Raw genomic sequence first — 14,213 nt, 5'->3', positions numbered from 1 at the left:
GGCCCAGCATCTGAGATGAAGTTGGGCCACAGATGCACCCCAGGACCGGCACCCCCTCTCGTCTGGAACTTGTGTCTTAGTTTTAGACAGATTTTGAAAATGCTCTAAGGCCAAGGAGAGCTGGTCAAGATGAAGACCTTGTTAACCCAGATTTACATGTCTGGAGGCAGTCAGCAAGAGAAGAGACTTTGTGGGGAGCAGCAAGGACATTCAACAAAGAGAAAAGGGGGTGATTCACTAGGTAGTTTAAGTCAGGGATTGTGTAACTCTCCTTAGGGGTCCTACATGTTGAGTCAAACGATCAGAACTAGTTAAAAAAAAAAAAAAAAACAACAACAGGGAGAAAAGAGCCTGAAATAATGGCAGAGCAAATGGAGACCCGGCCAGCGCCAGCCCCCAGAGGCACAGCTTGCCGCTCCACATATAGTATCTTGAAAAATCTTTGCTGCCTTCAAAGATACAGCCCTTGGCACCCAGCACCAGGCCTCTAAGTTTAGAATGTGGACCTCCATATTTATGTTCCCCAGATGGTGGAATTTATAAATGCACCATGGGGTGCTATTGGAATTAATAATTTAATTCATTTCCGCGATTGTGCGGTGATTGCTAGTCATTACGGAGGAGCAGTTAGAAGAGCTCGCGGTTCTGGGCTGTAGCTGAAGGGGAATCTGAGCGAGAGTGATTCCTCTGTCATCTGATTTCAAATGCAGTCAATCCCCTTCTGAGTGGGGGACAGCCAAAAAGTTCCTGGAATGGAAATGAAGGCTGCGTCAACCTAGTTAGATGGCGATGGCTTCAATTTATGTGATTTCAAAAGTTTGCAGTGGGCCCTCTAAGGAGCACCACAGTGATGTGTGATTATTTTGCTTGGAGAGGGAACAGATAAGAAGAGACCCAATCGTGGTTTCCAAATGCACAAATCTCTCCCTCTCTGTCTGTGGGTGATCTGCATCCAAACAATGGAGAATTAACTGCACTTTTACTTTATATTCCCACTTGCCTGCCTGTCAAGGGAATCCACTGGCAGCTGAACTAAATGGCTTCTGAAGTCCCTTCCAGAGATTCTCAGAGATCCCTGAGTCAGTGGCATGTCTGGGGGAATAGTGGGGTAGGGACTCTGCTTCCTCAAAGGAAGGACTGGCTTCTCTCCGCTAATAATCCAGAAGCCTGAACGTGCCACGGGGAGCCCTGTCGAGCACAACACATGCGCATGTGGCCCATGTGAGCCCTTTGGAATCTTCAGCCCACGAGGCTGCAACTGCCCTGGATTTCCAAAGTGCCTTTTCTGCTCTGAGAAACCCGACCCTGCTATCTGCTTCCCTCCTGATCCTCAAAGTTTTTAATTAATTGCCCAAGGAAGGCGTGACCTACAGCTCCTCAGGCCACAGCTGCAGAAACCCATATAGGAGTAAAACAAATCCAGGCTTGGGAGTGCCTTCTGCTCCTGACTCCAGCCGCCAGCCTCCCTCCATCCCCTGGTTGACTGACTCTCCCAGCCCCGAGAGCTGAGCCTGAACCAGCAAGAAGAGGGTGACACTGGCTGCCCTGCCACTCCCACCCACCAGGCCTCCCAGGACTCATGCTGATGCTCACCACCCCTGCTGGCTGGGGAACTGGAGATAGAACCGGCTCCACAGCTCCCCAGAAAAGGGCTGGACTCAGGGCCAGACGAAGTCAGGGCGCCTGGCTCTCCCCGCTGCTCCCCTGCAAGGCAGGGCTGGAGTTCTTGGGTGCAAACAGGAGAAAGAAGCATCTTGAGCATTTGCTCTGGGGCTGCAGGAAGCCTGCTGACAGGGAGGCCACTCTCACTTGCTGCTGTGTTTGGGGGGGCCCTGTCTGGGATATGGTGAGGGCTGTGCTCCCTCTTGGGTCTGAGGGACTTGGGGCAACATCACCCCTCATTTTCCGGATGGACACACCTCTCCGGCCTCTTCCTGTAGCCTGTAGGTCTGGGAAAGTGTGCCCAGCTCCTCTCCACCAGGGTGCTCACAACACCATTCCTGGTTCATTGGCAGGACAAGGTGGGCCAGTGTTACTGGTCTTGGGCACCAGGGGTGGCGTGTGTTCTTCCCACCTTTTGGTCATGAAAAGAGGAGCTGAGGACCCTAACCCTGGACTCTGTGCCCAGTGCCAGCCCCTTGAGATGGAGAGCGAATTCTGGGGCACTGTCTGCAGATGAGCAGGGCCTCTGCCGGGGCTCCATGGGGGACATCCCTCTCCCCGGGCTCCCCTGGGTGTTCTTGTTGCTGCCGGCCCCAGTGACGTCTCACAGGCCGTGACTTCATCCCAAAACCCCTCCTGGGACCTGGTGAAAGCATGTGGGAAGGAGGTCCAGGGCTGAACGCCGGGGCCTGGGCCCAGCCCATGGAGAATTTCCCCAAACGCACCCTCTGGGCCCACATCTGGCTGAGCTGGGTCTTGGTTTTGTTTAGGGTGACAGTGGGGGTGGAGAGTGGGCTTGGGGCTTCACCCAGTGACCTTCATTTTGCAGGTTAGGTGATGGGAAGAATCCGATGCAGGCCCATGCCCCACGTCAGCAGTGGCCCTGGCACCGGGGTAATGATGGTGTCCAATGACGCAGTGAACACAGCCGGTAAGGTGGCTGCCGTAAAACGCTTTGTCGTTACCATGGCTATGACATCCCTGGACAGCAAGTGGACATGGGACCCTCCAGTTGTGAAGCCCATTGTTTGTCCAGATGCCGCATGACTCTGTAGAGCAGACGGGAGCTTTGCAGGAGCTCAGTTACTTGAAACATCTTGTGGGGCAGGAGACAGCTGTGCCTCCAAAGTGGGTGCTTCACTTTTCTACAGAATTGGCACCAGATGCTAAATGTCCCCCCAAAATACCATGTTGGAACCAAACGCCCAACATGACGGGATTTGGAAGTGGGGCCTTTGGGGGTGACCAGGTCCCCCATCCCTAAAAAGGTTCCAGAACACCCTCGCCTTTCTACTGCCTTGGACTTCCAGCTCCAGACCATGAGTGTCGGTTGCAGCTGCTTGTAAAGCCCTTGGTTATGGAGACATGAATGACGGAGGTGAGGGGCTTGTCACCTCCTCATAGTAACACTGCTTTAAGGACCAGATGAGATCACAGGTAAATATCCCTGAAAACTGCAAACGACTGTGTGTTGATAGTCACATGAGATTTAGAGAAACAGAACGTAACAGATTCGACTGCGGGCTCGCCAGTGCCCAACGACAAGCACTTGACATTTTCAAAGTATATTTTAAAACCATTTTTAGAAGTAAACCAACATGAATGGTTTTTATTACTGCAAGACTTGGAAGGGGCAGTGGAAGTAAAGCCCCGAGTGGGAGGCACTGGAACTCAGCAGGTGAGTTCAAATCCCACCCCAATGTGTCAGAGCAAAGAGACGGGGCCCGTCACCACGTTCACAGCGATTGTGTGATAGTGGAGAATGGCCTTGGTGGCCGCGACCAGGCCTGCAGCGCAGGGAGCCTGGGTGTCCCCTCCAACAGTAGGGCACACGCTGGCTGTGGTTCAGGGGTGCTCCTGGGGAGTTGGCCGCTCTAGCACCCTGCTCAGACACTCGCAAGGCCTGTCTGGGAGTGCAGCTTCTGGGGAGTCTGGCCGACATTAGGACATTGGTTTTGCCCACAATTTCCCAGACTCACTGGACCAGAAGATCTGTCCCCCCTACACACTTAGAGCATTGCTCTATAAAGACACGTACTCCCAAAGACGTTTGTCCATCCACCATGGACCCTGTCCTGCTGCATCGGGGGGCACAGTCAGCCTGCCACAGAGTGGGGCTGAGGAGGGCTCTGGCCTCACCAGCTGCTGCTGTATACTCCCCACAAATGTGGGGGTGCTGGGGGGCCACTCCCATGGGGGAAAGAGGTTCTCTGTGTCCTCAGGCCTTGGAGGGTTCTGGGCTGGCCAGGATCATGGCCCACACCATGCTTACATGCTCCACTCCCAGCATCACACCTCAGGCTCCCCCACAGAAGAGGGCAGGGGATGGGGAGGACTCAGAGGCAGGGCCGTCACTCATGATGCACTGGTCTCCCCACCACCTACTTGCTCAAGAGGTTCAGATGAAAGAGGTTGCTCAGACTGGCCCTTGAGAGGAAGCAGGGTCTTCAAGGAGACTGCACAGCCTCTTCCCTCCTCCCCATTGTGTGGACAGAAGCGGTAAAGAAGCTAAACTGCAGGATCTAGCCAGGGCACAGGCACACGTTTCACATCCTCCTTCCCGGCTCCTGCACACGCGCACACACTTCTCCTTCTATTTATTCTTCTCCACGATTCAACCACTGGCATCATCCTCCTCCCAGCGATGATCTACTCCATTGTCTTCTTGCCACACAATTCAATTCAAGACCATTGTTTCTTCTCCACCATGTGCCAGGCACCGAGCTGAGAGTCACCCGTCCTCAGAGTCATCTCGGAGCCAAGTCATCTTGGAGCCTGTCCTTTGGGGTGTGGCAGCTAAGTGACCACAAAAATCTCTTCAACCCCACCCTGTGAATATCACCCTGATGTTCCCAGATCTGCTATTGTGCCCACCCCCATGGTTCTGGCCTCCCCGTCTCTTGCTTAGAATATTGCAGCAGCCTGACATGGCTCCCTGCCCCCAGCATCACCCTTTCCACGCCAGGGCGGCCCTAGATGCCATCCTGAGCTCACAAACCCAGGCTCTTCCCTGGCTCTGCGTTATCTACAGAAAACAGCCTTGACATTGTGGCATAAGGGGCATGTGCTGGCCTGGCCCCTCACTACCTGCACGGTTCCAAGTTCCCAGATTCCTGCCCTTTCCCTCCCTCATCAGCCCTCCCCCCACAGCAGCTGGTTCTTACCCAGGGTTGTGTCCTCAGCCTGAGGCTGCAGCCAGGCACATGGCGGGTACTCGGGGACGTGCTCATGGGCTGGGCAGATGGAAGGCCGCACCTGCTGCTGTGCTCTTGCTGTTGCATCGGGCACCACTTGGTGGTCAGCAGCCACTCTGGTCATTGCACTTTAGTTCTAGACATCAGAAGGCCAAAGTGGGCCAGCAAGCCTGATTCCTTCTGGAGGCTGCATGGAAGCACATTTCCTTGTCTCCTGCAGCTCCCAGGCCACCTGTCCCCTTGGTGTGTTATGTCCTCCACCTTGACATCCATCACTCCCTAGGGGTTAGACCGTGTCACCCATCAAGCCAGAGGAATGGAGCTCAAAAGGTAAGGTGATGGTTTTAACTTCACAGACTTTTATTAAGGCACCTAGGAAATGGCGACTACCGAGAGCCTAGGAGCAGGCGGTACAGGAGGAAGGCTTAGGTCTGGAACCATCAGCAGGTGAGGGCTGGCCTCCAGAACTGGGGCTTTGCCTGAGGAGTAAACAACAGAGCAAGACAGTCGGCAAAGGCAGGTGCTCAGGGACACCCACGTTAACTGAGCAGAGCTGGAAGAGCAGGAATGAGTGGTAAGGAACAGAGCTTTCAGGCTCTGGGGGAGGGGAGGGCTTGTTGGCCATGGTGACTGAGGCTGCCCTGGCTTTGCAGTGGGCATGGGCCAGGACAGTCCAGTGGCGTGGGTTGGGGGCTCCTGGGTTACTGTGAGAAGGGAGCGGAGGCCATGAGTGAGGAGATGCCTGGTGTTTGCTCATGTCTCAGCAAGCTGGACTGAGAGAAACAAGGGGATGAGGGACAGAGGAAACACGGGGCCTGAGGCAGCTGAGCTTGGCGTTTGGGAGGAAAGCGCTCAGAGGCACTAAACACCATGGAGAGGGGAGAAGGGGACTGCTGAGGTGCCAGGCACCCAAACCAGTGGCCGGGTACTTTAGTTTTCCATATGATAAAAGCAACAAAAGCCAGCTGCACAGCTTCTATTTTTTAAATCTCATTTTAAAATGACTGTATGCCTACAATACAAGCAGTGCAGTCTAAGGTAAGATGTAACAGAGATTTTTATCAATAGGCTTCCCCTATGGGGCATTTTTTGGTCCACTAATGTAGCTAAAGTGGATGTGGCATTTCCGTGACCATCTTGTCTCTTCAGGGGGCAAGTGGAGGCCAAGAGCTGTGATCCTGAGAGCCAACCCCTGGCCACTTGCTGGGTGAGGCCAGAGTGACCTCCCTTTGCACTCAGGCTCCACTTCCACATCCAACACACACCCGCCAACCCCACTGCCACATGTGACAGGTATCTCCGTCCCTGGGGGCCACTGTAAAGACAAGCCCACTGTAGCAGGCCCTAGAGACACTGTGAGTTCAGACCCAGGAGATCACAACCAGCCCCTCACTGCCCTTTGGTTTCCCAGAGTAAGTAAAAGCTGTGTCTCCGCACACTGTGTTCTTCTCAGCAGCATTATCTGTATATCTGAAAAAACAATGCACATGCCTGAGTCAAATGTGACTCCGAGGCACAAAGGCAGCGCAGGCAGTCAACAAGATGGTGCCCATCCACCTGCTGGGGCTGGCAGTCCCAGGACCCCATTGTGGGGAGAAGGCAGCGTCTGTGCAGAGGGCAGCAAAGCAAAGCATTGCCTGCTCTGTGGAATAGCAGGCTATGACCCCACTTCTTCCTCCAGCTCTGGAGTCACACACACACGTGTGCACACGCACACACATGCACACGCACACACACGCACACACGTACACACACGCCCACACGTGCACACACGGAGTAAGGCCCTGATGGATGGGGGCTCATGAGTGCTGACACAAGCGCAGACCTCATCTTCCTGCCGCATCAGCCCCTGGCATGAGCAGTGCAGGCTCAAGGCTCCTTCCCAAAGGCACTAACCCCACTCACGAGGGCTCCACCCTCCTGGCCTCCCAGAGACCCGCCCCCAGGAACCACCGCTGCAGACTAGAGTTCAACAGAAGCACCCTGAGGTGGGGAAACATTCGCCTCAGAGATGGGGTAAGAGAGTGCTGGCGGTCTACAGCCTCCACCTTGGTGCAGTGGCCGAGGCTGGGCTGTTATCCCGGGAGACAACTTCCTGCAGAGCCGGAGCTGCAAGGAGGGAGAGGAGGAAGCAGTGAGACCCGGTCAGGGAGGAGAAGGGGGAATGTGGCCAGAGTCCCTGCAGGACGGAGGGTGAAGGGAACATGGACGGGGCTCGGGGCACCTGGACGATGTGCTGCCCGGGAGGAGTCTGACCTTGGGCACATCAAAGACACATAGTTGGACGGGCACACATCTGACAGGACAGGGCGGCCTGACTGGAGGTTGGGACTCTGCTGGCTCTGAGGGACAGGAGCAGGAGAGCAGAGAGGCAGAGTCTGCAGAAAAGCCCAAGGCCGCTCCACTCCGCTGCTCCCTATGTTTTTCGCGGAGCCCCACGCAGCAGCCCGGTCCACAGCCTTTCCCTTTTATTCTACACACACACACATACATGCGCACAAGCACCCACACATGCATACACACATGCACACAAGCTCACACACGCACACACATGCACACACACGCACATACACACCTGCATAGTATTTCACTGGAAGAAAATTTCTGTTTCTAAAACTAAGCCTAAAAACCACTGCACTTGCCCAATTTCCATTTATGCTTTGTATATGCACAAAGAACTGGTGCTCCAGACTCAGTGTCCAATACGGAAGCTTCTTCAGTGCAAATCTGATTTGGAACTGAGGAGGGAAAGAATGGACTAAAAAGGGGCCTCCCTGGTGGCGCAAGTGGTTAAGACACAACCTATGAAGCTATCCACAGCCACTGCAGCACGAGTTTAATCCCTAGCCGGCCAGGGAGGTGACCCACAAGGCACAGCAGACCTCTCCTTTCTTGCCCGCTGCAACTCTCAGCAGTGTAGTTCAGTCAAGCTGCCTGTTCCGTTCCCCACTCTGTCTCTGGTGAATCCTCTCACCCCCCTCCACCTCTGGACTATACCCCAGTTCTTGTATGCATAAATAAATCTTAAAAAAAAAAAGAATGGACTAATGAGAGGGTAAAGAAAAGGGTTCATTCCGGAAGGTTCCGGAAGCAGAGGAGTCTTTTCTGGGAATGGGTATGAAGTGGTTCTTAAATATTTTGTACGTTGAGACCATCTGGAGAGTCAGTAAAAAGACTGTGGGCCCCACGCCGACTCAGAAGGCAGGCAGAGTACAGCCCCAGAGAACTCATCTGGGGCTGTTGAGAAAACTCAACAGTTCTGAGATGTTTCCCAGGCTGCTGGTCCAGGGACCATACTTTGAGAACCACCCCTGCTTCATGGCAACCACAGGTTCTATCTACATGAGGTTCTTGTGATGCTTCAACTGAGTTTTCAGTGTTAAGCAAGAAGGGCTTCTCAATGAGGTGATGTCATGCAATTGGGAAAACGGTCATTGGACCTTTTAAGACATGGGAGCATGCTTCTCATGCTAAATGTAAAAGAATATCATTTCAATGACAAAAAATAATAGGAGAAAACTGAAGTAATGTGCTAGTTATTTCTCCTTCGGCATAAAGCAAGGTATTTTAGATCTCTGGACATCACATATACCTGGCAGTCTGGTGGGTTGGGAATAAATGCCGGTGTCTCTCCAAGTTGCTCACCCATTTAAACACTGGGGTGCAGGGTGGAAACAAATCCCCATTTATGAGTAGAGGAGCTGCATGTGCACCCCTTCCTTCCACAAGTGTTTATAAACGCCGACCAGAGTCAGGCCCTGACTAGGCACCGGGGATGAGCCGCACTCACAGCCTGCAGCCCAGTGGAAGAAGCAGTGAGAGAGACAAGAGCTATGGGAAGTGCGTAGAGAATTCTATGCAGGAGGAGCTGTTCGCCCTGACAGACGGGGGCTGCACGGTGGGCGAGTTAAGCTTGGTCTTGGGAGCCAGCCAGAGAGAGGTCCTTGTGGGAAGTTAGAGATTATGGGACTCAAGAGCAAGCCCGGGGTTGGGAGTGGCTTGGACGTTCCTGTCTGATTGGGTGTGAGTGATTTCTCCATGAAAACAAGTGAAGTGAGAGAAAAGGGCCAGTACGGAGAAGGACAGGCTGGAGGAAAGACTAGGGGGTTCACCCTGTGCAAATAGAAATGCAGGTGTCATCATTCATGCAGTTAAGGACATACTCATAGTTCTGCTTGAAACTGTTATGATTTATTTGCTAGAAATAAGGTTTCTTTAGTCATTTAGTTAACGTGGCTTGTAAGAAAGAAATCACATGCTGAATTCCCTATTACACGTCTAAATTCCTGGTTAGAATCTCACTTCTCTCAGTATGTTCATATAAAATCTTATCCAAGTAAACAAAACATCCTCACAAGCATAACTCTAAAACCCTAATAAATCATTTTTCTAAGAGTCTTTTCCTTAAAAATTGGCTTTCTGTTATTTAGTCCTATGTATCTGTTGTATTGGTCTCATGCAATAAGTCAGTCTCTTGTCACTCTTGGGCACGCACACACACACACACACACTCACACTCACACACTCACACTCACACTCAGAAAACTTTAATACAAGTTGTTTCTTCACTTGTAATCTTGCTCTGGGGGAGTCCGTTGACATTCCCAAGACACAATGAGAGGTGACTGTTAACCCCTTTTGCCTGTGATGCCTCAAATTCCTACTTGTTCATGAGAATTCTCCAGAGATAGATGTATTACAGCACTCTGAGAACAATGTTCACACCCACTGCTGAAAAGTGAAAAGAGATAACACAGGTTCAACACCAGGAAACAATTTCGTAGCTAAATGTGTTACTCAGGAAACAAATCCCCCAGGTACTTGGAAAGAGGCAATTCAATATGGCGGCACCCACCTGCCAGAGCACACATCGCTCAAGCCTCCCATATTTCTGCCATGCATGCTATAGCCGTCAGGTGCATGTCCCTTTATATGCCATTACCTCACGGCCATTACACGTGAGGCACGAAGGTCAGTGCTCACAGAACTGCATGTGGATGCATTTCTTCCCACTATTGCATGTAACATGTTTTCTAATTCTTTTCCTCTATTCAGCATTTGACCCCAACGATGGGGGATTATGGTATTAACTCTCTACCCAGCTCACACTCTTTACAGACTCTCACTAAATACTGTAAGCCTGCTACAGCGAGGAATAAAAGTGAGAGCATAACGTCTGGGCTTAAGCTGAGCACACAGAGGGTCGTGATCCAATTGGAAGGAAAGCAGAATTTTTAAAAAGAAAGAGGTTTGACCAAATTTTAATCCTTGTCATTTTCATTTCTCTTACCCTGTGGATTTGGGTGATTTTTATTTACACTGTCAGCTTGAGCCTAGGGATTGGAAATCAGGCTTTTATGGAGATTATTAAAAGTACATACAGCACACTAAAGGTTGGACTGACTCATATATGCTGCTAAAAATACGAACGTGCATGCCCTGGAATTAGATGCCACCGGTTACTGTTCACCCTCCTGAGGAGGTTACTCCTGGAAGCCCAGCCTCCCGCGAGGGTAACAGGGCACCAGCTATCCCAAGTTTCTGATAGTAAATCACCCTGGAGGGAGATGAATTAGCCTTACTAGAAGAGAAGGTTGCTCTTTATATAGTGAATTCTAATACAAGGTATCCATTATCCTTCTCCTAAAAGAGCGCATTGTAAACTGGGGGCAAGGAGTGGGCAGAGCTGAAGTTTCAAGGACTCATAGATGGGATGGTATGAAGGGTCTCCAGGCAGGCTGGGTTCCACTTGGCTTGAGCTTCCCTGATGACCTCTAGGTGATGTCACATAAGCCAGTTTGCAGCGATGGCACTCCAGATCTCAGTCACATCTTCCAGGCCTCAACGATACAAGTGAATGGCTTCCCAGGTTGCGGAGTTCCAGGAGCACTCAGTTCCAGGAGTTCCATGTGAGGCAGGCATGCCCTAGCATCCAGAGAAGCTGGTGTTGTGGGACCCGTGTCCTCATGAGGATGTGTATGAAGACTAAGTAGGCGGAAGAGGATTTACAGAGATGCCTGGATCCCAGCTCCAGGAGGGACCACCAAAGAGAATGGGACATGTAGAGATTTATTTCCAATTATGGGAACTGATGGCAGCCCTTTTGGGGGTTTTACATGGCACCTTTGGGGCCACTGACAGAGCTGGCTTTGTTCTGCCCAAGCTTTGAGGGATGTCTGCACCTAGCAGTGGAGAGGAGGCAGATGGCAGCACACTACTGACCGAGTGTCTGTTTCACCCGGATAACTCGAGATGGACAGCCATGGAATTAAGGACTGACTCACTCTGTCAGCCACGGCCTGGCTCTTCTGAGGTGCCCTCCTCTCAGGTGCCCGGACAGTGGAAAGGGAGTGTCATGACAGGCGTCCTTTGGTGCCTCTGCCACATCAAACCTCAGTTCTGAACCACTTGTCCCAACTCACTCACACCCCACATTCTGACTTGTTCCTCATCTTGGCTTCAAATCTGGTGATTGATTTTCCCCTTATAGCCTGACCCACTCACCCCCAAGACAGCCCCCTCAAGTGTTCACCTCCTTCTTAAATTTTGATTTTGACTGCAGCTCTGGCTGCACTGCCTTCATGCACACTGAGTGTACACCCCCAAAACCTCCATCCAGCCTGCCCCAGGGGCCTCTCTACATCAGCATGACCCAACCCCTGAGAGTGACTCTCACACCACAGGGACCCCAAACCACAAGTAGGATATTTTTGAGCAAACCAGTCAACTGCCACCATACAGAATGCCCCATTCTCTTTGGTGGTCCCTCCTAGAGCTGGGATCCAAGCATCTCTATAAATCCTCTTCCGCCTACTTAGTCTTCATACACATCCTCATGAGGACACGGGTCCCACAACACCAGCTTCTCTGGATGCTGAGGGCCTAGGCCTGCCTTACATGGAACTCCTGGAACTGAGTGCTCCTGGAACTCCGCAACCTGGGAAACCATTCACTTGTATCGTTGAGGCCTGGAAGATGTGACTGAGATCTGGAGTGCCAGATCTGTATGGTGTCCATGAATGTGAAGCCCAAAACCACTGACTCTGCCCCCCCAACCCTCCTGCATTAACTGTGTTTTTAAAATATCGATGTATACTCAATGCTATTTGTGTATTTTCACATTAGGTTCTACATGTTGACTTGTGGATATGCATAACGGGTCAGAAGGGGTCAATTTGAGCTCTGTCTTTCATAAAACACTACTGGAGGGCCTCCCCTGGTGGCGCAGCGGTTGAGCGCTGGGTTGTGAGGCTGCCCACAGCCTCTGCAGCACCGGTTCGATCCCCAGCCACCGGCGAAGGTCCCACACACACACACAAAAAAAAAAAAAAAAACACCGCTACTGGAGCAATAAAGATGAGTCAGAGACTTGGTCCATAGCATGTAGAAAGTGAGTTCTAGGGCTTAACTCACCTGGATAGTTCTAGGGCTTAACTCTCTCCACCTGCTTCACACTTCCCTGGGACTGAGATCCTCTGAAGAACAGGGGTCAAATCCAGATGGTCACTCTATATGGAAATTTACAAATAATTTTAAGATAGGATGCTAAAGTTGGTGATAATGATGAGAATGATAAATATGTTTTTCATCTCCAATAGTAGAAATCCATTTTATTTTCCTGATTTTCTTATCTACAGACCTTTGCACAAAGTGTTTCCTCTACTCGGAATGTGTTCCACCTGCCTTGCTTGCCTAGAAAATACCTTTGTCCTTTAAAACCTGATGCAGATAGAACCTCCCCTGCGAGAACTGTGCATAAGGCCCCTCCTCATCCCCAGGCAGAATCAGTGTGTCCTATGCCCGTGGGATAACACTTACCATACAGCTATTCATCATTCTTTGTTTATGTTTTTCCTCAGATTATGGTCAAAGCCACGAACAGTGTCTTACTACTTTATCACCCAGTGCCTGCCCCAGAGCTTGAGCCTGCCTTGGTATAGGTAGTAAGGAAGTAGTTTTTGAACCAAATGTGCTGCGGATGATGGTGGTGGTGATGAGGTGTTAGTTTCATTTCTGCCTGTTGTGGAGCTACTAAATATGTTCTGGATAGTTCAACAGTCAAGAATATGGTTTGGTTATGTCAGTATCCCACTTGTGACACCAGTTTCTGTATTAAGATAGTAATTGCCAGCCACAATCTCAGTGATGCCCACTCCCGGGTTTCTTTATCCCTTGTTTCTCTGTCCATCGCAAGTCTGGCTGCTCTTGGAGAATCTCCTCCAAGCATTGACTCTGGAACCCAAATTCCTTCCATTTATGGTGCTGGAATCTTAAGCCAGCAGCCTCTGAGTTGACTGTGGAAGGGAAGCAGAAGCTGGAATACCATTTAAGATGCTTTTTAGGGACAGGACTGGAAATAGCTTACATCCCTCTGTCCTAATTTTTTTTTTAACTAGAATCCTGGCACATGACTCCAACCTAACAAGGAGGAAATTAAATCTTCCCGTGTGCTGAAGAAGGAAATGGGCTTGATGAACTTTCACCTGTCTGTGTGCATGTCCCTTTCAGTAGCATGCATGTCCCTTATGTCTCTCCAAACTGAGAAGAGATTATATGCTGTTTTCAATCACCCAGATGGTTGGACAATAGTAGCAGCTTATTTTTTATTTAAAACACAGACTCAAAAAAGGACTTTGAGTTTATATGAATTCATAAAGAAGACATTAGCAGTTGCTCCTAAATGGTGAGCTCTAGTGACCAGAAAAGGCATATTTCCCCAGGAGCATCCCAACTTTGCAACTTCTGGGGCAGGCACTGGTCTAAGTACCACTTCCAGGCCCAACGCCTTCCTTCTTACCAGTGCTATCCCAGAGTGCTATCGCTCAGTTGACAGGCAGCATATAACCTGGCCAGGACAATATCTAAACAGGTATGATTTTTTAAGTAAACATGGTATAATCTTCCTTTTCCTTCAACTCATGAATCCTTATTGTTTCCACCCATCACATCACTTTCTTAGGGTAAATGCCAGCTAGAAAAAGGAAGGCACTGATTGGCACTTACCATCAAACTAGGATTATTTGGAAATGCTTAAATAAATGATAATCTTAAAAGCTAAACTTTGAAGAAATGGGACATTTACATTTCCAAAACTTCTTTATGTAGGCAAAGCAATGCTTTGAGTGACACTGTGGAATATTCCATAGTTATTTACTTACCCTAAAGGAAGAACATAGTAAGGCCGGAATCACATGCACAGTTGAGCCTCAAAGCCATATGTGGTGTTTAGAAAGATGACGCGTCAGAAGTTGATGGCAAAGGAGCCGCCTGCTATGTGTTGCATAGCACTTTGCTTGCAGGTTCTTATGTACTCCTCAAACCTCCAGGTGAGGCACACCTCATTCACAGAAGAGGAAA

This window comes from Talpa europaea (genome assembly GCF_964194135.1).
Source record: "Talpa europaea genome assembly, chromosome: 10".
Taxonomy (NCBI): Eukaryota; Metazoa; Chordata; class Mammalia; order Eulipotyphla; family Talpidae; genus Talpa; species Talpa europaea.
This window is presented reverse-complemented; position numbering follows the sequence as displayed.